The 25,984-nt window shown below is 41.3% G+C and overlaps 1 protein-coding gene across 3 annotated transcripts in view; it reads right to left on the minus strand.

Moving 5' to 3' along the window:
- The window catches only part of LOC115092091 (solute carrier family 46 member 3-like), a 70,630-nt gene extending 61,998 nt beyond the window's left edge, over positions 1-8,632 (minus strand). For 2 of the 3 annotated variants that reach the window (XM_029602610.1, XM_029602612.1), the window contains exon 1: positions 8,525-8,632. The gene's annotated coding sequence lies outside the window, so the exon portion shown is untranslated. The other variant, XM_029602611.1, reaches the window with a different exon arrangement.
- Positions 8,633-25,984: the final 17,352 nt, after the last annotated feature.

Consider the following 25,984-nt stretch of genomic DNA (forward strand, 5'->3'; position numbering starts at 1 on the left):
TTCTACAAGACACTTGTCCAAACCTTTTGTAAAACCAGCTCCACTAAAAACTTTCACCACATCCTATGGCAACAAATTCCACAGCTTAATTATATGTTGAGTAATAAAATATTTTTTCCCATTTCTTTTAAATGTCACACTATGGCGCTGCGCTGGCCATCACCATTTGATGTCACACAATGTTGCCGGGTCAGCCGGCGGGTGCCATTTTAATGTATTACAAAGGTGCCAATGGAAGAGCAGTCATTATAAAGAAGAAGGAAGAAGAGGAGGACGCTACAAGGCCTGGGTCAAGGCCCCAGCATTGGGACCAGGCCCGGGCCTTGGCTGAGGCCCCAATGTCAGGTCCCAGCTTCTGGGACCCAGTATAGAGGCAGGAAGCCAGGGCCTTGACCTTGGGCTTGTAGCGTCCTCCTCTTCTTTCTTCTTCATTAAACGATGGCATCTGCTGGGGAAGTGCCAGAGATAATTAACTCTGGCACCTCCCTCCCACTGAGGAGGCCACCATTTTGGTGTACAGCAGTTTAAATGAATCGTGTTTTGCAGTTTCATTTTAAACAAATGCACATCCCTAAAAACTATGCCTGTTTGCAGATGACACCAGGAGAGGTGGAAGAAATAAAAAGGGGACTTGAAAAAATTAAAACTGGTCAAGCATTTGGATGCTGTACTTTAACTGAAAAACCTTTAGAATCATTAAAATCATGTATATAAAGTGCAAACATCTAATACCTACTTATCAATTAGGACAAGAAAGGGACCTAGGAGTAATCATCTTAGGTGATCTGAAAGTCTCCAGTCAGTGAAAAACAACAAAGAAATCTGACAATACGCTTGGGTGCATAGGAGAAGCATCACCAGCAGGCAAGAGAAGATACTGATTACTAGTGAGTCTGGATCTTGAGTATTGCTTTCAGTTCTTAAGGCTGTTCTTTTATAGTAGAAAAGAAAAGGGCTTGAAACACAAACCTACACAGAAAGGCTAAAAGAAATCAAAATGTACTCACTAGAATAGAATTGGTGATATGACAGAATCAGTCATATATTGAATGAGCTTCAATAATGTACAAGAAAATGCCATTCTCCATAAAAAAAAAAGATGGAATTCAAAGATCATAGGTCATGATAGGATGTTGGAAAGAGAAAGGCTAAAGAGGGAGGCATCAGAGTTAATTAACTCCAGCATGTCCCATAAACATATTAAAGAAAAAGATCTACATTATCCTAAAGCAAGTGGAGTATAGGACCCCAAATAGTTTCACATAGGGAAGATCTTGTAAAACAAACCTGATTTAGTTGTTTGATGAGATGATAAAAGTATTAGATCAGTGGACATGGTACACTTCAGTAAGGCTTTTTTTTTTATTTTATTTTATTTTTATTGCATTTCAAATTTAATTACAAACAAATTAAGATGTATGCAATTCAAACACAAAAAAGGATAATACATTTTACAGTAGAGTAGTATTACATAACATCCACTCACTAGAAATATAAAAGTAAAATGGAGATCATCATCATCGGCTAAGTTATATGGAGCAATTAAAAAGCAAAATTTTTACCCAACACTTCTAATTAACTTCCCAACATTTATCACAATGAATCTCCACATAAAACAATATCTACGGGTGTGAATCCAAATAGTTACGAAGCTGCTCTGGGGTATTGAAGACATACCTATTATCTCCATGCTTGATGAAGCATCTACATGGGTATTTTAAAGTAAATTGTATCCCTTTTTCTATCACTTCTTTCCTTAAAGCAATGAAGTTTTTTCGTCTCAATTGAGTTACCTGAGTAACGTCTGGGAATATTCTAATAGGGAACCCATAAAAATTTTGATTTTGATTTTTGAAATGTTGTTTCAATACTGCATCTCTCTCAAAGAGAGATGTAAATTGAACCAGCAATGTTGCCCTATTTTCAATCTGTGCTTCATAGGACTTTTCCAGGAAGTCAGTTAAGTCCAAAATTCCTTGATTCTGCTGTTCTTTTTCTATTTGTGATTGTTGAAGGTAATGAATTTTTGATAATATAGGGATTGAACTATCCGAATATTTCAAAATATTCTTCAAGTAGCTGTTAAACAAATCTCTAGGTGCCATTAAATGTGTCTTAGGGAAATTTAATAATCTCAAATTGTATTTTCTATTTTGATTTTCCAAAAATTCAATTTTACCTTCTGTTTCTGCCACTGATTTAATCAAATTTGTTTGAACATTCTGTATTTTCACAATTTGTGTATCAATTGATCTAGATTTCACCTCTAATTTACCAATTTTTTCTTCTATTAGAATATTATTTTTTAAAGCTTCCTGAACAGTTCTAGTCAGATTATTTATTGACCTCTGAACATTCACCATCATTAAACCCAGTTCCTTCATTGAGAACTTTGTTGGAACTATTATAGGCACGTCCTCAATTCCTATTTGTTGTGTAACCCATTGTTGTTTTAATGTCCCACTCTCCCCTTCAGATGACAAAATGGTGCAGTCTTTAATTTCAGCATGTGAGCTCTCTTGCATGCTCTCAGAGACTTTGGTTCCATTTGAACTTCCGTCCTGGATAATTGTAGGATCTTTCAATACAATTTGAATTTCAGCTGCCCTATCGGATGGTGGGATAGGTCTTTCTGGAGCACCGGGTGAAAGAGATGTTTCACTGGCCTGATAACATTTCTCTTGCTCCACAGCTATGTTATCTGCGGCTCCCTCCGGTGTATTTGTAGGGAAGATTTGAAAACACTCCTTAATGCTGGGTTGAATCATCTTATTCGGGGTTGATGTCAAAGAGGCTTCCCTCAGTTTCGCTTTCCTCTTTGTATGAGGCATAGCGATTATCATCCAAATAGTCAGATTCCCCAAGGTTAACCCAGCAGAGAGCCTTCAAATTATATATTAGAAGAGATTAACACTTAGCTTTGATGATCTCCTGGCCGCAACTGACAGCAGTGCATCCCAAACCGTCCCAATCCGGGCGCGTGCACGGCCAAGCTAATGTGTTTATTACCAGTCTTCTTTGTGAACACTGTCAAAAGCCTTACTGGCTGCGCTCTGACCTTTCCTTGGGGTCCGAGAGGGCCCGTGAACATTTTCTTGTTTGTAGCCTCTCCGCCGAGAGGTTTGAGGAATACCAACTTTCTGTCAGGGTGGAGACCTGGTGACGTCACCCTTTGGAGGAGGAGCCGGATAGGTATTTAAACCTGCCTATACAGTCACGCCGGCGGCGTCGCACCGGTATAGGCAGGTTTAAATACCTATCCGGCTCCAGGTCTCCACCCTGACAGAAAGTTGGTATTCCTCAAACCTCTCGGCGGAGAGGCTACAAACAAGAAAATGTTCACGGGCCCTCTCGGACCCCAAGGAAAGGTCAGAGCGCAGCGGCGTCGCGCCGGTATAGGCAGGTTTAAATACCTATCCGGCTCCTCCTCCAAAGGGTGACGTCACCAGGTCTCCGCCCTGACAGAAAGTTGGTATTCCTCAAACCTCTCGGCGGAGAGGCTACAAACAAGAAAATGTTCACGGGCCCTCTCGGATCCCAAGGAAAGGTCAGAGCGCAGCGGCGTCGCGCCGGTATAGGCAGGTTTAAATACCTATCCGGCTCCTCCTCCAAAGGGTGACGTCACCAGGTCTCCGCCCTGACAGAAAGTTGGTATTCCTCAAACCTCTCGGCGGAGAGGCTACAAACAAGAAAATGTTCACGGGCCCTCTCGGATCCCAAGGAAAGGTCAGAGCGCAGCGGCGTCGCGCCGGTATAGGCAGGTTTAAATACCTATCTGGCTCCTCCTCCAAAGGGTGACGTCACCAGGTCTCCGCCCTGACAGAAAGTTGGTATTCCTCAAACCTCTCGGCAGAGAGACTACAAACAAGAAAATATTCACGGGCCCTCTCGGACCCCAAGGAAAGGTCAGAGTGCAGCCAGTAAGGCTTTTGACAGTGTTCACAAAGAAGACTGGTAATAAACACATTAGCTAGTACGGGAATAGGCCGTTTCATTGGGTGTGAAACTGGTTAAGCAATCTAATTCTGAGACTGACAGTCAATGGAGTCTACTGTCTACTCTAGTGAAGGTAATGTGACCAGTGGAGTACCTCAGGGTTCAGTGCTTATCTTTCACAGAAGGACTTGAGAAAAAACTATAAAGATGTGCAGGAGAAAAAAAAATTATTTTTGTTTACAGTTCATTTTCAAGAGGTTTTTTCTTCTACGAATTTTGTTTTGTGGATTGTTTGATTCATTTTCATTCATGAGAAATAAATGAATCAAACAATTAAAAAAAACAACAGAAAATGGGCAAAAAACAAAAACGAGGCCTCCCAGGGCCTCCTGCCCGTCTGCCCTAAAAAATGCCAGGGTCGGGATTCCCCCCCAGCCCCCACTTAACCAGCCCAGTGGGGATCTGCAAGCTTCAGCCTCGGCCTTGCGTAGACCAAGGGCGCAGTAGGTCTCAGCGACCTCGACCTTTTCAAGGCCGAGGCTTCAGCCTGACCTGGAGGCCGGGTCCCAATGCCGGGTGTCAGCCCAGACTCAGGCACGATGCTATGACCCAACCCGGAGGCTGGGTCCCAGCGCCGGGGCCTAGGCTCGGACCCAGACTCAATGCCTGGGCTTCGGCCCAGTGTCAGGCCCAGGCCTCGGAACCTCTTCTTCCTGCTCTTCTTTCTTCGGTACTAGCAAGCCAAATGATGCCATCTGCTGGGGTCGCGCTAGAGTTAATTAATTCCAGCACATTCACCCTGGTGGATGGCGCCATTTTGATGTACAGCAGTGTTTGATTCGTTTTCATGCGTGAGAAAAAATGAATCAAACAATTAAATCGCCCCCCCAAAAACAGCCAAAAAACAAAAGCAAAGCATCCTAGGGCCTCCCACCCACCTGAAAAAATGCCAGGGCCGTGATCCCCCCCATACCCCACTTACCAGTCCAATGGGAATCTGCTGGCTTCGGCCTAGGCCCAGGCTGAAGCCTTGGCCTTGTATAGGCCGAGAGCACAGTAGGTCACTGCAATCTTGGCCTACTCAAGACCGAGGCTTCAGCCTGACCCAGAAGCTGAGTCCCAATGCCAGGGCCTTGGCCTAGACCCAGGCATGAAGCCATGACCTGACCTGGAGGCTGGGCTCCGACTCCAGGGTCTCGGTCTCGGCTGCAGCCCAGACCCAATGCCACAACCCAATCCAGAGGCCGAGTCCCAATGCTGGGGCCCAGACCCAGACCCTATGCTGTAATCCAGCCAGGAGGCATTGCCTTAGAACAAAATGGCGCCATCTGCTAGGATGAATGCACTGGAGTTAATTAATTCCGATGCAACCCCAGCGGACGGTGTCATTTGGCTTGCAAGTGCTGAAGAAAGAAGAGCAGGAAGAAGAGGCTCTGAGGCCTGATGTTGGGACCCGGTCTCGGGGTTGGGTCAGGCCTGGGTCTGGGCCGAGGCCTCGTTGTCAGGACATGGCCTCCAGGTCAGGTCGCAGCGTCAGGCCTGGGTCCTGGCTGAGGCTCCAGCGTCAGGACCCAGGTTCCAGGTCAGGTTGCGGCATCATGCCTGGGTCCAGGCCCCAGCCTAGGCCCCGGTGTCAGTCCTAGCCTTCGGGTCAGATCTCGGCATTAGGCCTGTGTCTGGGCCTAGGCCCCAGCATCAGAACCCGGCCTTCGTCGGATACCTGATGGATAAGGTCATTTTTTTGTTGTTGTTTAATTTTTGGGGGTCTTGGCCAAGACCCGGGTGTCAGCCCCTGCTTCCGCTGACCCCGGCATCGCACTTGGGTCTAGGACAGGGCCCCTGCTTTGGGCCTCGGCCTATGCTCTAGGTAAGGCCCCAGCTTTGGGCCTAGACCGAGTTCTGAATCATTAGTTTAAAACAAAATGAACGTATAAGATTTGCTTCATTCAGGGGGGCTCAACATGAATCAGGGGCCCCCACTCCGAATGAAACAAATTAGCCTTATTCATCGTGTTTTGCAGTTTCATTTTAAACAAATGCACATCCCTAAAAACTATGCCTGTTTGCAGATGACACCAGGAGAGGTGGAAGAAATAAAAAGGGGACTTGAAAAAATTAAAACTGGTGAAGCATTTGGATGCTGTACTTTAATTGAAAAACCTTTAGAATCATTAAAATCATGTATATAAAGTGCAAAAATCTAATACCTACTTATCAATTAGGACAAGAAAGGGACCTAGGAGTAATCATCTCAGGTGACCTGAAAGTCTCCAGTCAGTGAAAAACAACAAAGAAATCTAACAATACGCTTGGGTGCATAGGAGAAGCATCACCAGCAGGCAAGAGAAGATACTGATTACTAGTGAGTCTGGATCTTGAGTATTGCTTTCAGTTCTTAAGGCTGTTCTTTTATAGTAGAAAAGAAAAGGGCTTGAAACACAAACCTACACAGAAAGGCTAAAAGAAATCAAAATGTACTCACTAGAATAGAATTGGTGATATGACAGAATCAGTCATATATTGAATGAGCTTCAATAATGTACAAGAAAATGGCATTCTCCAAAAAAAAAAAAAGATGGAATTCAAAGATCATAGATCATGATAGGATGTTGGAAAGAGAAAAGCTTGAAAGAAACATAAGGAATTACTTTACTGAGAAGGCAGTGGATTCCAGGAATCTACAAGAAGAAGTGGTAGAAAAAAAACTGTGACTGAATTTAAGCAGGCCTGGAACTGAAAAACAGAGGTGAGGAACAGTAGGGTAAAGGAAGCGGGGACCTGGGTATGGAAGTATGGAAACTCTTGTGATAATCTTCCTGGAATAGGAAAAGACAAAAATCGAGAGTTGTGAAATCCAACTTGCACAAAGTGGTGCTATAGGAACATCAGACTCCCAAGAGGAGGAGGGAAAGCTCATCCAACACACAGTGGGCATGGCTTTGGTATCTTCTCATATATTATTAGGGGGAAGTGGCAAGTTGCTTAGCTATCAGCAGCTAACAGGGCCATTCATCAAAATGCGTTATGGCATTAATGCACACGATAACGTGTTAACACCATAACGCATGGCGCGAATGCAAACATTTTGGAGGAGCAGGATCAGGGAGTTTGGGCGGGATTTAGTTAAATGAGGGGCAATATTGCACCGTGCAATAGATTAACGCATGATATTGCACTGTTTTAACACCAGAAATAACTACACCTTTTTTCCTGGCGTTAGGCTGTGCGATATGCCCGAAATAGCTATAATGCAATTCAGGATAAAGTTTTTGAATTGCATTTTGGCCATTTCTAGGCTTGGGGAGGGAGAGGGGAGAAGGGGAGAGGGAGAAAAGGGGAGGGAAAGAAGGAGTCTATGAGTCTAGCAAGCTAGGGTGAGAGAACATAGTAGAAATGTCATCATTGTGAGACTTTCCTCACTCCAAATGATGTTAAATCTTCACTAGGGTGTACTGTGCTGTTCATACATCTCACCCTACCTGCGAAACTGGCCCCCTAAAACCTAATCCACCACCAACACCTCGCCTCAACCTATTAGGTGGCCCTCCTATACAGATATAAATACTTCACTACTATGAGGGCCTTGTAGATAGTCTCTCCCCCACTTTCTCTCTCTCTCTCCCACCCCCCTTTTTCTTAATTCATTAATTAATTTTGATGAACCTAGAGGTAAATTTGCCACACTCCTCAACAAAAGGGAACAAGGGCTATGAGCGCAATCTCCTGCAGGCAGTAAAACTTGTACCATGGACAGCTAAAAGATATCCTTAGCCAGGGAAAGGTAAGCAGAGGGTAGTTGGGCAAAGTGGTTCTTGTCTGCAGAGATCTACTGTGCTCATGAAGCTGAGTAATTCACAGTGATGCATGGATTCATATAAAGCACAAGCAACTGAAGAGTGAGCTAGGGTGAGATTTAAAAAAACAAACCATATTAACCTGACTAAAAGATGCATCCCTTTTAAATGGAAAAAAAATAGAACATGTAAAATATATCAGGAAAACAAGTAGGGAGAGCAAAGAGGAAACAGCAGAGTCAAGAAACAGACAAGCTGATTATTTATTTATTTTCTTACCCACCTTTCTGATAAGGAATTCACCCAAGGCGGGTTAAACATGAAGAAATCTCTCTAGAACTGCTGCTTTACATAGACTGATAGCGGAGTCATCTGACATCAGGCATCCTCCATCGCCCCTCTATCTGTATCACTCTTTGAACTCCCGAGCAGGAAAAGCATGTCAAAAATAAATAGTGATGATGACAAATATCCAGCTCTACTGGATTTGAGAAAATATACTGTTTCATCCTGGATGCACAATAAAAGGTGCATGCAATGTGACCTAGCAGCACTGATACGCTGTATCAAGTTGCTTTATTTCCATTTGCCAGGGCAAGTTTCAACTCAAAAGGTAAACACTGAAAAAATGAACGGCAAAGTTATTTCAGTTGTTTCTCTTTACCCCTGTGCACAGTGACAAAGAATTGGGCCGAAAACATGCACTGGATGCTGTGCAGTACCTGGACCTGCTCTGCTTATTACATGGATCAAGACATGATGGATCGCCGGGGGGCTACAGTGAAAATACTCACAGGTTCCGGAAGTACAAGAATGCCCATCTGTGACACTGCACGCTCTCGCCATAGAATGCTGAGCTCGAGCCAGGCATTCGCTTCGCTCTTCCTGACCTAGGTGTCAGCCGAGCACAACGTGCTGAGGCCCCGCCCAGAGACTGCTGATTGGTTCTCTTGGCTTTGGAGGTGGGAGGGACGAATTTTTTTTATCTCACGCAACAGCCCGGTGTACTTTTTAGGTGTGCCGGCTGGTCTCTCTACTTAGAAGTGATGGTATGCGTTCTCCCGTGTTTAGATTTCTATATTATATAATCTTTAATTCTATGTAAATATACATGTTCCCTAAGCACTGGCAGTTTTTAGGCTGAAGAGACTGGACAAACACAGGGAGAGGGACAGGCAGTGAGGTTGCAGGAAGTACTCTCCTGGCATTTTCAGAAAAGCGCAAGCTCCACAAAACTTTTACAATATGACTCATATAGAAAGGCTAGTTGCTCAGCCCACAGCAGGCAGGTCATGAGTGAACCAACAAAAAAAACTTGTTTTTTTGTTTTTGTCACTTCCTTGCCTCCAAATTTTGCAGAAGCAGCACACGCCCGCTTCGTCTAGCGATGAAAGCAGAGGGATGGGCACTGTTCCAGCGTGCAGCCGACAGAAGTAGTGACTGTAGCTCACTTCTTCTTCCCTTAGATTAGTTTCAAAATGTGAGAATGGATTACAAGAAAAGCAGAGAGACTGCGTTCCAAAAAATACTGATCTCAGCATTAGATTGCCATAAAATATAATTCCTAGACTATACTACTGTGTAGTTGGTAACGCTGTGCATTCTTAGTACATTTATTATTATTTTTTTTAAATTTGTTAATCGAGAATGTCAGATAAAGCCTTATTTTCAACTAGGTCCTAGAGGCAAAGGAAGATTAACTAATTTGCCAATCCACCAGGCTACTTTTTTTGTGTTGGGGTGGGGGAGTCACTAGACCCCAGGGATTTTACTTTATTTGGATTGGGGGGGGGGGGGAGGGATGGGGATCGTATGGGTAAGAGGCCATCTTTTTAAATTCAGGGGAGGAGGTGGGGAAGGGAGCAGGCTATCGCCACATGTTTTGCATCAAATTTTTTTTCGGGGGGCCAGTGCTAACTTGTAAAATGGTAGGGGGGCACGGGCAGGGGTCGCCATTGACCCTCGGGATCATTTGTGGCCTTTAGGGAGGTACATTTTGGGGCCTTGGGGCCTTTAATTTTACTGCAAGACCATCTGGGACCAGTGTTAGCATCCCGATAATTCCTCGGGAAAATACCTACTACAGCTCCTTCAAACATGTTAGAACTGACTTTTTTTTTGTGTTGTTAATTTGATTAACATAGAATTGCCTATGCATAAACTGCTTTACAGGTATTAGATCATTTCCTGCATGCAAAGCAGCTTATTTCCATTAGGGGAGGAAATCTAGTGTTATATTCAGCCTTTAACATGCAATACAACAGCTTAGTAAATCTATATTTACGTCTGTGGCTGACGCAACAGAGGTGGAAGTGACTTGCCTAAGGTCACAAGGAGTGCCAACAGATTTTGAAACCTGGCTTGTAACCCGCTGCTCTCAGCATTAGGCTAATCTTCCACTAAAAATTTGCTTTTATTTTTTATATTTTCATTTGCTTTTCTTTTTAAAATTAGTAATTGAATTATGAGTGGTCAGTAGCTAAGACTGAAGCCTTAACCATTGGTCTTACTGCTCACGAGTATCAAATTCTAGGGATGTACATTCATTTTAAAACAAATTGAAAAAAAGCATCAAAACACTCTTTTTCATTTCTTATCAATTTAAAATGAAGCTAAAAGAAAAACCCCTATGAAATTCATTGGGGTTATTCATTTTGCTTCAGAATGCACCCTCCACCGCCTCCACCATCACCACCAAAATACAAAAATTAAAAAAAATTCTGGCCCTTGGTGCCCTCCCAACCTCCCTCCATGCATAATCTTACCCCTTCCATCAGCCAATCCTGAAGTCGGTGTCATTCTGTTGTCCAGCTGGCACCATTTTGAGAGCAATACCTGGTGGGGGAGGCTTGACTGCAGATCATGCCTGCCCATTGAGGGTAAGGTCATACAGCCGGGGAGAGTGAGAGGCCAGGTGAAGGGCTGGGGAAAAGGGAAGAGTTTTTGTATTTCTCTGGTGCTGGGGGAGGGGGTGAGGGGAGAGAAGAGGACCAAGCCACTTATTTCTTCCCCCTCTTCTTTTAATTGTTTAGTTTGTTTCAATTCAAATTAAAAGAAATGAAATAAAAATTCAATGAACATATAAACTAAAGTACATTATAAACTACATCCCATACGCATCTCTATCAAACTCACACTCGTTCTACCACTAGCGTGTCTGTTTCCGTATGTCCAATATATTCATGTGCATTTTTCTCTCCCTTTCCAAAAATGAAAGATTTTTTGTGCTGTCTTATACCTTTTTAGCATTTTATCTTTATAAAAATCAAAATATACACAATAATATTGAAAAAAAGAAAATGAATGTAATGTTTACATCAGAATTTAGAAGCACACACTAAATTAACAGAAACCGCTAATAATTATTAGTTGTTAAACACAAACCATTAAACTAACCCACATTTTACTGGAGGGATACTTAAGAACAATGGAAATAGTTGGAGGGTTATATTTTCTCAATAACAGCTTCCCCATGCTCTGATCTTTTTCTCAACCCTTGTTAGAGATAAATGTTTCCAAAAGTAATGAGTCACAAAATACAAATCTATTATTCTGAAAATAAATTAAACATTTACAAGTAAATTAAAAAAAAAAAAAGGTGACAGCTAAGGCCACCACCTTTTGCTTCAAAGAAAGAAATGGTTTTCTCCTAATTTGAGTCTCACATGAGACATCTGGAAATAATTGTATTTTATTGCCACAAATGGAAACATCCGTATTCTCAAAGTATTTATGGAAAATAAAATCCCTATCCTTATCTAAATTAAAGGAAAGAATTAAGGTTGCCGTTGTTGTTATGGTCCCGGTCGCAAGTGCCGTGACCAGGCCCTTACCTCCACGTTCCTGGACCCGCTCTCGCTTCTGTTGGCAAAGTTTGCGGCCTGTTCGGCAGCGTCCCCGTGGGGGTAACGCCGCTGAACACCCCCTTTCCTTGGTGATTGACACAGTATTTTTGGCGCCAAATAATATTAAACATTTTTAGGATTTTTGATAAGTCGCACAAAAATATTTTGGTGTTTTATCATGATCAACTTAACCACACCCCCTTTACTGATTGACAACACTTTTGGCGCCAAAACTTGCTTTAAATTTTGAGTTGATACCGCTTTGCCTCTTTGCACTGACAAGAAGGGAGACGATCTGAGTTGATCTGCAGAAGACGGTAAACATTATTTACATCTCTTTGTTGTTAGCTTTCTGCACGCTTATACTTCATCAGGAATATTAGCATTGCTTCGTTTTTGCAGTTCGGTCTTTTGCCGCGTCAAGCGGCTTGTTTCTAATTCATTTTTTTCGGCATGTTTCAGTTACAATATTCACAGACTGTGTTATTCATGCTCATGTTCGATCATTTTTTTTAAATTTTTTGTCTTCACTTTAGGTGTTAGATATACACATTTTACTTCACGATAGTAATTATGTTAAGTAGCACGGATGCTGTGTTACATAGCTGCTTCATACTCATTTGCAATGTTTTGTTTTTCTTTGGTTTGTCACTTAATTGCAGCACTGAATAGTTTTTTGCCTCAACTAGTAATCGTTGCATGACATTCGCTCTTCATTAATTAAGACTCATAGTTGAAAAGTAGCGACTTAGAATCTCTTGTGTTTGTCACTTAATTGCAGCACTAAATCGTTTTTTGCCACGACTAGTAATTGTTGCATGACCTTCGTTCTTTATTAATTATGACCCATACTTGAATAGCAGTGACTCAGAATTTCTTTTCTTTTTTGAGCAATTAGATTCAGTTCCGTCAGAAGTAAAAATTAAAAAATTAAAAAATATTTTTTTGACGGTACTTGTGCTTTCATTTTGGGTGATCGTTTTTTTCATAGAACCGAGTGTCAGCAGTTGTCATGTACATTTTTTGAATATTAAGTTTGTCAACACATTTTTACAGTTTGTTCAACATTGGTATAATTAATTATGTCAGAAACATATCATTCTTTTTTTAATTCCCTTTAGTATGCGGAACCATTAGAGAATTGTCTAATTTTGAGACTCATAGCTTAGGGCACAAGAACACTGCAATTCAGCAAGAGGTTTTAAAATTTAGTTTATTTTGGCTTTTTCAAAAGACATGCAGAGACAAGTGTTCTTGTGAGATGCAATCTGCCCTCTTTCTGTAATAAGTAGCATCTCCATGAATTTCTGCCCTGCTCTGACTTATATAATTAAAATCCAACATTCTCGAAGCTTCCAGAAAAGTGTAACCGCCCACAAACACATGATACTGTTTGTCATGACAATCTATCCTGTATAGGAAATGCTTGTGAGGACCTCCCTCAACTAAGAATTCTTCTAACCCTGTTACTCCTCCCAATGTAAACAAGTTCCTGTATCATACTGGCTTTGATGCAAGTATTCTCTTCTTGTCTTCTGTTGTTCTTCTTTGTTTATTGTAAACACCTCCCAGTCTGGGTCTTGAATAGAGCTTGGCACCAGGATTCATTCAAATTGGTTTCAGGTCATTGAAACCAATATCTGCAAGATAAAGGCTTGCATCCTATTTTCCTGCAGAACGAGTATCCCTGCATTGTGTAGTAAATGTGGCCATTAAAATAGGCCTCTCTCCTTTTGTTGCCAGCAAATCTGTCTCAGAGATTCTCTGCAAGTCATTGATGCCTTCCTGGCCTGTAATTATAAGCTTTGCAGGATTTACCAGTTTCCCAACTCTTCTGCATCCTTTGAATCTGTGTTAGTCAGAAAGTCTCTCAAAGTTCATTCACCTCTGACAGGCCACGATACAGCAAAGGCATCTGGGAATTCTTGGTTATCTTAATCAGACATATTCTTCATTTCCCTCTATGGGACACCTTAAAATGGATAGGTGTCACATCAATCAGTCTTCGATGCTAAGCCATGACAGAGGAACTTAAAAGTGTAGCCTAACCCCTAACCTTGGTATTTATCAGGTGTAGTGCATAGGTGTGTGTCCCTCTAGATTCCTAATTAATATGAAGGATGCTCCCACAAGCATTCACTAGTTAATCAAAAAATAACATCAAAACTAATTTTCACTAGGTAGCTATTAGCTCTATAATGGAGCTATACAGATACCTGCATTATAAAAAGGACCTACTTCATAATAACATGATCACATATGTTATCTTTCAGAATCAAGTAAGTACATAATAGTGGTATAACATGTAAAGATAAGTACACAGAGAGACTAGTATGAAAGTACTGTGTTTCTCATATAATACTAGGTATACTGGGCAAATCTTTTCAATGAATACTGTTGTTGTGAACAACTACCCAGGATAATATTCATTAAAAATGGCAAACAGGGATATAATCAATGCACCTTACCAGAAAAGTAAAGAAACCAATAACATAGAAGAAAACCAAGAATCTATAGAAAAAACTCATACTGTGTTGTGCATACATGATGTAAAAGTGTTGCAAAGCATAAGACATATTCTAGTCATATGCTGTAGTGATGGAAGATCAAATACAAAGGCGTATGCATGATAGGCAAAGGCATAGCAAAAGTCTGAAACATCATACTAATTCTGTAGGGTATTTATAGTGCTATCCAGTATTAGGACAACAACCTGTAGCAGTGAAAGCACTCACTGTATGGACAGTCCTCATTCACTTGTGACAGTCATATGTCTAAGAGATAATACAACTGTGTAGGGCAAGTATTAATTTTTTTAAGGTAGATGATGGCTAGTAATACTGCTTCGTCTTCAGATACTTCTAGGGGAAATGGGGCTCATACCCTTCTCAAATGATGGTAAGTCTAAATATATTGGGGATAATCATAACAATAAATGAAAGCTAACTCTGTGAGAAAGTCTTTAACATATTATGTGAACTACTTTACAGAATTGATAAACCATCAGTGTGAGATTATACACAGGAAAGGAAAGAATGTCATATAAATAAAAGACAGAAATAAGGAAAATTATATCTTCCCCTTTGGAATCCTAAATAGAAACCCACTAGCTTATAAGTCACAGATAGAGTTTATAATGAAAGGACCAAAATAAAAAGAAAAGAACCATGAGCAATTAATAAACCCAAAAATATAGTAATAGAATATTACAAATCCCTATAGCAGAGCTCCTCAAGTGTAAGGTATGTATTTGTTTCAAGGAGAACAGTAATCTTTGTGAAAGAGAGTGAAACAGTCATTAGGTAAAATCTAGTAAATAGTGTCATAAGAAAAGATATTCAAAGAAGGGTTCAGCAAAAACATTAGAATAAGAGATAGAATATTGAGATATTAAAGATCAACAAAGTGATTATCCTAAGTGCAAGCTGCAAAACCAAAGAATAGAAATAGCTTATAACTTAGGCTGGTGTGAAAGAGAAATATAAAGAGATCTCCCTCTTGAACCCTGAATTATCATATTTGAATCACAATGAAACACATCACCCTCTATGTGATCAAAGCAGCTTCCATAGATAAAGATAGGAAAACCTAGTACATATGCATTTAACTGATTCAACATATAAGTATTATAAAGTCTAAGACTGGAAAATACTACTTAACTAGGAACATACAAACTAATAAAAACAGCATCACTTCAAATAATATTATTAACTTGAACACCTAAGTGCTGACAGAGAATGAAAGAACCCAAATTCTGCATAAAGTCATTCCCACAAAACATAGAAAAAGCAAATATCAGGTATAAATTGTAAGCCTTGCAGTCCATATAATATGTAAGAAAGTCTGTGACCATAATTTCTGCATTCAGGGCGTATATAGTTCGTTTAGTAGGATTCAGTGATGATGTCAAGGCAGAATCTCTTAGCTCCTTAGGTTAGATGCATGTGTATGAAGTCAAATCTGAATAAAAGTGCAACAAATCCGATTAAGTAGTAAGAAAATACTTTTATGTCACGTACTCCCTATATTTAAGTTGCCAAATAATCCCCACATTATTTCAAAACATCATGCAATGGTCCAAACCACAAACATAAATACGCAAACTGTACATTAAAACATATATGTCACAGCACTGACCACATAATACATTCATTCATTCATTCCTCCTTGTACACATGTAACATAGAACAGACCACATGACAAACGTTTGAGCTCAAAAAAGAAAAAAGTATTTTAAAAAATATAAAAGAATTGGATCGATCCACAAAAGAAAACAAAAACTCAGAATGAAAATTAAAATAGATCTATTCAAAAAATTGAAAAGGAATCAAACTGGAAAAAACTGATCTTCATCTCCCATAGAACAGAGACAGATGCGCTTTGTGCTTTGGTACCCTGGAAAGAAATCTAATATATGACAGTTAATATAATGTTTAAAATGAAAATTAAAAATGACATTACAGGTTCTTTAAAAGTCAAACTACTGTTATACCTTAATTCAGCAAAAAACAGTCATAAAACTACTTTCCTTTCTCTGATAATCCACCCCTAGGAGGCGCTGTCCCCTGTGATAAGAGCTACTTCCTTTTACAAATCTAAAATCTCTTTTTGTTTTCACTTAATTAGAAGTCATTCTATTTCCATCCAATATGCATATGTTCCACAAAGTTCTTACTACCAAATCCTGCAAATACCCTAAATAGAAATACGAATCATTTCCAAAAGCACAGACATATCAGCTAAAAGTCTGGAAGTATGCAAAATAAAAGGATGGCACATACTAATATACATTAACCAAAAGTTTTTCTTACTGGCACATAAATAGATAATATGCATTGCTGCTTATTTCTCTGTTGTTCACCGTCTCACAATCTTACTCCTTTACATATCATCTAACCAGTCCACAATACAAACATGTACTACCTGAACTCCCATCAAAATAAACAACCTAATTCATTTCCTTTCTTCTAAAAGGTAACAGCTACTGAAGTATAATCAAAACTGAGAAATATTTATCATCCTTACTGCTGCATGCCGTCCGTTTATTTCTAACCTGTGTTTAAGTTAAAATAAATCCTATCTGCACATATATTGCTCAGCACACAGCCTTCTACATATTCCTAAATCTCTTCCCTCTTCAACATTACTTCATCTCTCATCCCTAATATTCACTTTCCCCATACTTTCAACACAAATTTCTGTTTTCACATTAAACAGATCAATTCATTAGTCCCTCTTCTATCACCTTTGCACTTTGTCCTATAACATACTTAAACCTCAAACCTCTCAGCAGAACTGTAAAATCCATTTTAAAAGTGACTCACTCCCAGGTGTTTTTTTTTTTTCCTTTCTTCTCAACCACATTCCTAAGGGGGGGGTTCAACTCCTTTCCCGCTAAACAACTGTTACCCTCAATGCATAGGTTTGTTAAGTGATAAAACCCTTAAACAAATCATTTCATTAAAATAAAGTTGCTCTCTTGTAGTATATCTATAGATTGTTTTCCTTTCTATCTCTCTGCCTATACCCCTGACCAAAGAACAAAACCATACATCCCTCTCCAATGATAAATCAAATCTAATTATGAATGACTTTAAATAAACACAAGTTCATGCTTTTCGTTCTTACCAAATGAAATGAAACACAATGCACAATAAACTCTCGGTAATCACACAATTCTAAAAACTTAGATGCAAATATGAGCATCTCTGCATTAATGGTAGGAAATAAAACCAAAAACTAAAAAGCTTACTGGGCTGGTTATTCTTTTTCTACGTTTACAGTGAACATAAGAGTCCTTGTGGCCAGCCATGGCTACATTAGTCAGCTCTGTACCTTGAGGGGGAGAGGGGAGAAGCAAAACACCAAAAAACTGAAAAACTTCATTTCTCTGGTTAATGATACCCTAACAGCAATCACGCATTAACTCCAAAGCAAACTTAAATATGAACTGATAACAATAAATCTCATAGACTAAAATAAACTGGAGACATTTATGTACCTCTAATCACAGACAGCTATAAACTATAATATCCAGCCATGCAGTTTCTAGTTTTAAAAGCACCGCATTTGTTTTTGTTTAACAACTAAACTTTGGTAAAAATCCACTAACGAAAAACACCTTATCATACTAATTATAAAACTTTCAACTTACCAATTGTATCTTATTCCCTCTTTCTCCTTCTGAATCTACACACTTACAACAGCCGCTCTACTCAGCCGTTCACCAGGTGTAAAGTGAAAGTGAAACTGCTTGAGCGCATGCCATGCGGTCTAAGAACAAAAGACCCCAGACTGACTAGTGCTGGCTATCCCTCTGTTTGTTCAATTGTTCAATCTGATTTTAATCAAATCATCAACTCATGTCCTGTCTCCCTAACATATATTAAAGAACATTTTGCAAAAAATATTCTAAACCTGATATAACACACAAGCTATATACACTGTACAACAAATAAAATAAAAACATTGCTACTTACAGATTTTTCCTTTTTTTTTTTTTTTTTTTCTTGTTACATACTCACAAAATAGATCCAACTTCATTCCACATCTGCTCTGAACTCATAATTCTCCGGGATAAACCTCCAGGCTACCTGGGTAACTCAATCTTTGAACGGCAAGCCAAATTTTTTTACCCTTCAAGAACCTAGTATTAGGTTGTCCACCAACCATAACACTACAGCTTATTAATAATTAATAATTAACAATAACAACAGTTATTAGAGTCCCATCTGGGGTGCCAAAATGTCTAATTTTGAGACTCATAGCTTAGGGCACAAGAACACTGCAATTCAGCAAGAGGTTTTAAAATTTAGTTTATTTTGGCTTTTTCAAAAGACATGCAGAGACAAGTGTTCTTGTGAGATGCAATCTGCCCTCTTTCTGTAATAAGTAGCATCTCCATGAATTTCTGCCCTGCTCTGACTTATATAATTAAAATCCAACATTCTCGAAGCTTCCAGAAAAGTGTAACCGCCCACAAACACATGATACTGTTTGTCATGACAATCTATCCTGTATAGGAAATGCTTGTGAGGACCTCCCTCAACTAAGAATTCTTCTAACCCTGTTACTCCTCCCAATGTAAACAAGTTCCTGTATCATACTGGCTTTGATGCAAGTATTCTCTTCTTGTCTTCTGTTGTTCTTCTTTGTTTATTGTAAACACCTCCCAGTCTGGGTCTTGAATAGAGCTTGGCACCAGGATTCATTCAAATTGGTTTCAGGTCATTGAAACCAATATCTGCAAGATAAAGGCTTGCATCCTATTTTCCTGCAGAACGAGTATCCCTGCATTGTGTAGTAAATGTGGCCATTAAAATAGGCCTCTCTCCTTTTGTTGCCAGCAAATCTGTCTCAGAGATTCTCTGCAAGTCATTGATGCCTTCCTGGCCTGTAATTATAAGCTTTGCAGGATTTACCAGTTTCCCAACTCTTCTGCATCCTTTGAATCTGTGTTAGTCAGAAAGTCTCTCAAAGTTCATTCACCTCTGACAGGCCACGATACAGCAAAGGCATCTGGGAATTCTTGGTTATCTTAATCAGACATATTCTTCAGAATGGACCTGACAGATGTTTAAGCACTATCCATTACACATAAGGTGTTTCATAATCACATTTTAAGTTATTATTTTTTTCCTTTTTCCTTTTTTCCTTTTCTTTCCTATTTTCTTTTTTTTCCCCTTCTTTTCTTTTGGATACATTTAATTTAGTGTTATGATTTTTACAGATATGTCCATACTGCGGATGGCAATTTGAATTCCATTGCGAATCTTTCAGTGTGTTCAAATTTAAGGTATCAGAATATATATAGGTCTCCTATGAATATTTATGATGTTGCTCACATGCTCTTTTCTCTGGTATATGTGACATGTTTTATGGATGTTTTATATCTGTTCTATTGTTGTTTTATGTGAGGTTCTTAATTTCTGTTTATTTTGCAATTTAATTTTATTTAAGTAATTGGTCTGTTTTTTAATTATTTAATTATTTTAATTGTTTTATTATTTTCTATGTATTTATTCTGTTTATATATGTTTACTTGTAGCCCCTGAGGCAGCCACTGGAATGTGGCAAAATTCGGCCTGAGTTGGGCAATTTTAATTAACATTATACGTCTCCACCTATTAAAGATTTGGCAAAGACTTTTTTGGGCATCTACTCTTTTGTTGTTTCCTCATGGCTTTGTTAGAATATCTTGTGATGCCTTTCGGCTTATGTAATGCCCCGGCAGTGTTCCAGCACCTGATGAATGAGGTGCTACGGGACCTTCTGAACACCTGCGTAATTGTCTACCTTGACGATGTTCAAATCTACTCCCAGGACCTGCCTTCACACAGTTAGCATGTCCGTCAAGTGCTCCAAATACTTAGAGAGCATAGTCTGTATGCGAAACTTGAGAAGTGTAGTTTCGAGAAGACGTCCCTGCCGTTCCTGGGCTACATCGTCTCGGCAGCCGACTTTCAATTGGATCCTGAGAAAGTGGCTGCAATTAAGAACTGGCCTCGGCCGAGGGGTCTTAAAATGTTGCAACACTTCCTCAGCTTTTCCAATTTCTACAGACATTTTATTCCCAATTACTCCCGCATTGTGGCTCCTTTGACTGCCCTTACCCAGAAGGGAGCCTATGCGGTGGATTGGCCTGATTCCGCCTGCTAAGTCTTCGAGGATCTCAAAGAATCCTTTTTGCTGGACACCTGCCTTTGTCATCCTGACCCTAGCCGGCCATTTGTGGTGGAAGTCGATGCTTCCAATGTGGCCGTAGGGACCGTACTTAGCCAGTACTCCGATTCTGGACAACTGTTACCATGTTCATACTTCTCAAAGAAATTCTCGCCGGTGGAAAGCAACTACTGTATTGGTGATAAAGAGTTGCTAGCCGTAAAACTCGCTCTGGAGGAATGGAGACAGTGGTTGGAGGGGGCCAACCACCCAGTTACAGTTTATACCGACCACAAGAACTTGGCATTTTTGAGGCAAGCCCAGCGCCTGAACCCAAGGCAAGCCCGGTGGTCTCTGTTCTTCGATCAGTTTAACTTCATTTTACGTTACCGACCCGGCTCTAAGAATATCCGAGTTGACACCCTCTCGCGCTCCTCCGAGGTCGAGGAGACCCCGAACACCCCACAGTATATTCTGGACCCCACGAAGATGAGCCTCGTGGCAACACTGGTGTCCTCCCAAGGGAAGACCGTCGTCCCATGTCGCTCCTGTAGAGCAGTCCTTGCCTAGGCCCATGACTCCCTCACCGGGGGCCATACTGGCCATAAAGGAACTTTAGACCTGCTGAATCGATTCTACTGGTGGCCGACGGTGAGAGAGGACGTCCAAGCTTTTGTGGGTTCTTGCCCTACCTGCACCGTACAGAAGCCACTCACCGGGAAGCCCAGGTGCCTGTTACAACCATTGCCCATCCCGGTGGAGCCCTGGACGCATATCTCCACCGACTTTGTGGTGGACCTCCCAGTGTCAGAAGGAAATTCGGTCATTAGGGTGACCGTAGACCGATTCTCCAAGATGGCGCACTTTGTCCCCCTGCCAAAGTTGCCTTCTGCACCTGACTTAGCCAATCTCTTCGCTCAACATATCTTCAGACTTCATGGCCTTCCGCAGGACATAGTCTCAGATCGAGGTCCACAGTTTACCGCTCAATATTGGAAGGCACTCTGTAAATGCTTCAGTGTGCAACTCAGTCTTTCGTCTGCGTTCCACCCTCAGAGTAATGGGCAGACAGAACGGACTAACCGAACATTAAAGACTTTCCTCCGTTCATTCATAAATGAACGACAAGATAATTGGGCCAAGTTACTCCTGTGGGCGGAGTTCTCGTATAACAATCATATGCATGCCACTACTGAAAGTTCACCTTCCTTGTTGTATACGGGAAGCAACTTCGTCTGCCCTTGCCTTTGCTTGAACCCAGTGCACTCCCAGCAGTGCAGCTTTCAGCCCGCCAGCTCCTTTCTTTATGGACTTCTATCCAGGGGAAGTTGCATAAAGCCGCCAAGTCTGCCAAGAAATGGGCGGATAAACACCGTCAGCCAGTGCCCATCTTCCTCCCAGGAGATCGCATCTGGCCTAGTATGAAGAATCTACAACTACGAATCCCGTCTCGAAGACTAGCCCCGAGATTCTGTGGGCCATTCCGAGTCGCCGAGTGAGTGGGAGCAGTCTCATACCGATTACTCCTACCTTCCTCCATGCACATACATAATGTCTTCCATGTGTCATTGTTGAAGCCTCTTGTTCTTTCCAGATATCACTCCCGGGCTCCCGAACCCCTGGATCCTTCAGTACCGGACAACACCACTTATCAAGTTCGGGAGATCCTTGATATACGCTTCCATCAACGATGCTGGGAGTACCTGCTCGCCTGGGAAGACTGCGGACCCGAGGACAACTCATGGGAACCTGCCTGTAACATCTTTGACAAGGACTTACTACGGCAGTTCCATCAAGACCACCCAGGTAAACCCGGACCTGCTAAGAGGGGGCGTAAGAGGGGAGGTACTGTTACGGTCCCGGTCGCGAGTGCCACGACCAGGCCCTTACCTCCATGTTCCTGCACCTGTTCCCGCTTCTGTTGGCAAAGTTCGCGGCCTGTTCGGCGACGTCCCCGTGGGGGTAACGCCACCAGGGAACCTCCGATGGACACCCTGCTCCTAGGCGCGCGCGCAAGTTGGACGCCTTTCTAGGCCCATTCCCGCCATTGGTGACTCCACCCAATTCCTGACGTCAGACGCCACGGCCTTGATAAGCCATCCGCGGACACTCAGTCTTGGCCTTGCAACGGGGTTTCTTGCAGTTCCCAGCTGTTCCGTGCCCCAGAGTGGGTTGCCTTCCTGAACTCGCTCCATTCCTGCCTGCTTGCTACAGTACCTGCCTGGTTCCTGCCTGCTTGCTACAGTTCCTTCCTGGTTCCAGTACCCGAGTCTTGCTACAGTACCTGCCTGGTTCCAGTTCCCGAGTCCAGCTACAGTTCTCTCCGGTTCTAGTTCACCAGCCTGCCTGCTCCTGTCTCGGTTCCACCACTCGCCTAAGTCCCAGCGGCCAGGCTCCTACGGGCTCCTCCCGGGGGGGGGGGGCTCCGACTTCCAGGGGTGAAACCTCACCTAAGTCCCAGCGGCTGGGTTCCTACAGGCTTCTCCCGGGGGAGCACCAGCTTCCAGGGTGAAGAGCATCATCCACATCCTGCCTGACATCTGCCTCCCGGCCTGTGTTTACCTAGAGACAGCTGAACACCTTTCCCAGTCTCTTGCAGGTCGGCCCAAGGGTCCACTAAACTGAGACTTCACAACAGTTGTAGGTATAATATCTGTTGAGGCTTCCAAGGAAGTAGAAATACCAGGGCTCTCAAGAGAAGAGGAACCAGATAATCTATCCTCTACACTGTCTACTCTTTGTTGGGGCAAATAATATGCCTTAGAATTAATATGTATTTTATCCTCTGACATAGACAATAACTCACTAAAATATTTTTTAAGCATTTCCATACATGACAACAATCTTGTAATTGGAAATGTAAGAAAACAAAGATTCCTTGATCTAAAATGTTTTTCCAATATTTCCAGATGATTGTGAATAAACAAACTGTCTTTTATAGATGATGTCCCAACATTCAGTAAAGATGTCACTTGACAGTTAAATGTAGATATTGCACTTTCTAAGCCATTTTATTTATTTATTTATTTATTCATTTTACAAATTTTATCAAGTTTTAACTTGAAAGGAAAATACATGTATTTTGCAACACTTTTCACAAAATAGAGAAAAAAATCTTACACAACAGTGCGGTGACATAATTAAAAGAAAGAAAACATATGTTACAATACATTTATTTATTTTATTTAAAAACTTTTATATACCGGTATTAGTATGCATACATCATACCGGTTTACAATGTAACTTTAAAGGTAGAAATTACAATGAACAGGGAGGGCGAACAAGGAGGAGTATACAAAGAGCAGGAGGTGGAGGAATTAAAGCAATAAATAAAAACTGCAACGGACTATTTACAGGAATATACAAGGCGTAGGCAAGATACTTGCAGAAGTCGGTGTACTTAATCAGGGTAGGCTTGTCGGAAGAGCCATGCCAAATAAGCCCACTATATGAGATCCAAGATTTACTCAACGCTAAGAAATTATAACTTAGACGAAAAATGTGGCTTTAATAGATACAGCTTAATTCTGTGAGAGGTCTAGTTACAGCTTAAGGAGCTCGCAGTCCAGCAGTTGGAGAAGAGCTGAACCAAACTCCCACTTTATCCGAAAGAAATGATATTAATTGGGAAGGTTGATAGAACAAGTAGGAAACCCCCTGATGTTTAATCATTCATTTACATGGTATTTTAACAAAAATAATGAACCTAGTTCAATTACTTTAAGCTTTAACAAAAGAAACTGTTGTCTTCTTCTCTGAGTTTGTCTAGATAAATCAGGAAAAATTTGAATCTTATGATTCAAGAACAACTCTGTACGATGTGCAAAGTACCTTTGGAAAACCCATTCCCTGTCAGTCTCTAATAAGAAAGTAACAACCAAAGTTGAAGATATTGCCACGTTCTCATCAGGCTGTTCCAAGACTGCTGAAATATCCACTTTAGATGATTCACTTGGTATTAATACTTGGAAATTGCAGGTATCCACTGAGCTTTTCTTCAGTGGAGGTATATATTATACCTTAGATATTATTGGGAGCGTAGCCTCTGTGATTTTTAACACTTCAATCATGTACCTTCTCCAAATATCTTTAGGTGAAACATAAGGAAGTTTAAGAAAGTTAATGCACCGTAAATTTTTTGCTCGCATTTGATTCTCCATGTACTCTAATTTGGATTGAAGTGTTTGATTTTCTTTTATCAATGCTTGTTGAATATTAGTAGAACTCTCCACTTTGGTTTTAAAGGTTTGAAGCTGCACTTTGCATTCACCTGCTTCTTGTTCAACTACTTTTAAACGTATATCCAAATCTTTAACTGTGTTTGTTATAGTAGTTACTTGAGTGGTAATATTTAAATTTAACACTTGGATCACCTCCCAAATGGATTCAAGGGTAAATGAGTGGGGTCTTACCAGTTCTAAATACCGAGAAGGTAAATGCTCAGCTGAGCTCTCCTCCGTCTGCTGCGGGGCAACTCCAGCTGGAACTTCTCCCGCTCCCCCGTAGGTCTGTTGAAGAGCTGAGATTCCTTCCTCCAGCAACGCGGGCTCTGGCTGAGACTCCTCAGAGGTGCTAATCTCTAGCACCTTCGGTTCTCTTCGCAGCTTGTCGGTGCATCTCTCAGCTGGATTAACGGGAGGAAACCTCTCCTCCAGTGATAATGATGTTGATAGCTCAAAGCCTTGTTCGGGCTCTTCTTCCCCCGAAAATGCGACCAATGAGCTCGTTGCCGGAGTTCCTGCATCCCAGCGGATGTGAGCATCCATAGGACCCACCACAGGAAGGGCTGAGAGAGCTTCCGAGGCCAAACGCTCTCTAGCCCTTTATTTGCAGGCTGAATGCAGCATTGCAAAGAATAAGAACAAGCGGTAAGAAAAGATGCTCACAGCCATCTCACCAAAACGCCATCTTGGATTTCACCTCTAAGCCATTTGAATTTAGATGAAAATTTACAGAGCTGAGAAGTGGTATATGTCAGAGCTTTGTTGAGTTTGGCAGCTTTCTTCCCTACATCTTTTAGTGTAACATTAATAGATTCTTGAATATCATTAGCAGATATGCTAGTATCTGGTTTGAACACTTGTAATGAGAGCCCAACAGATATACTTGGCAAAGTATCAACGTCTCAAACTAATATCCACAGAGATGGGCATAGGTGAAGACAGCCCTTGATCCACTCTAAAATTAGCGAAAGATATTCCACTCTGATCAGGATTAGGCTGAAATAACTTCTGAGAGAAAGACTGACTTGTTGGTTGTGGAGGAGGGTGAATGATGCCAAGACTTAGAGAAACTTCCAAAGATGAAGTTTCAAGAGTCCTGTCTACCAATGGCATCCTGCCAAGATGCTGAATATGATTATTCATAGGGCCCCAAACTTTCCCTGGAGCTGGTGAGGAAGTTAGTAACTTGCTTTTCCTTTTTTTCCCCCATTGGACAGAAGGGATGCACCCTTTTGGTAAGTGGCTTTGGCTGCATGCTAGCAGCTGCGAGCCACTGCAGCTGCGATTATATAGTCAACACTGAGGCGCTGACTGATGACCTCACACCAGTGAGCAGAAGGAGAAGGAAACGGAGCATGCAGTGCACTCACACACAGATGAAACCAGCACGGTCTCTCCACAACCCCTCCAGTCATAGCTCCTCACAATCAACCCCTGTACGTTTTTGAATTCTGATACCATTATTGCCTTCACCAGTAAGCTTTTCCATGCATCACTCACTTTCTGTGAAAAAATACTTTCCTAC

The sequence above is a fragment of the Rhinatrema bivittatum genome, chromosome 5, assembly GCF_901001135.1.
Source record: "Rhinatrema bivittatum chromosome 5, aRhiBiv1.1, whole genome shotgun sequence".
Lineage (NCBI taxonomy): Eukaryota > Metazoa > Chordata > Amphibia > Gymnophiona > Rhinatrematidae > Rhinatrema > Rhinatrema bivittatum.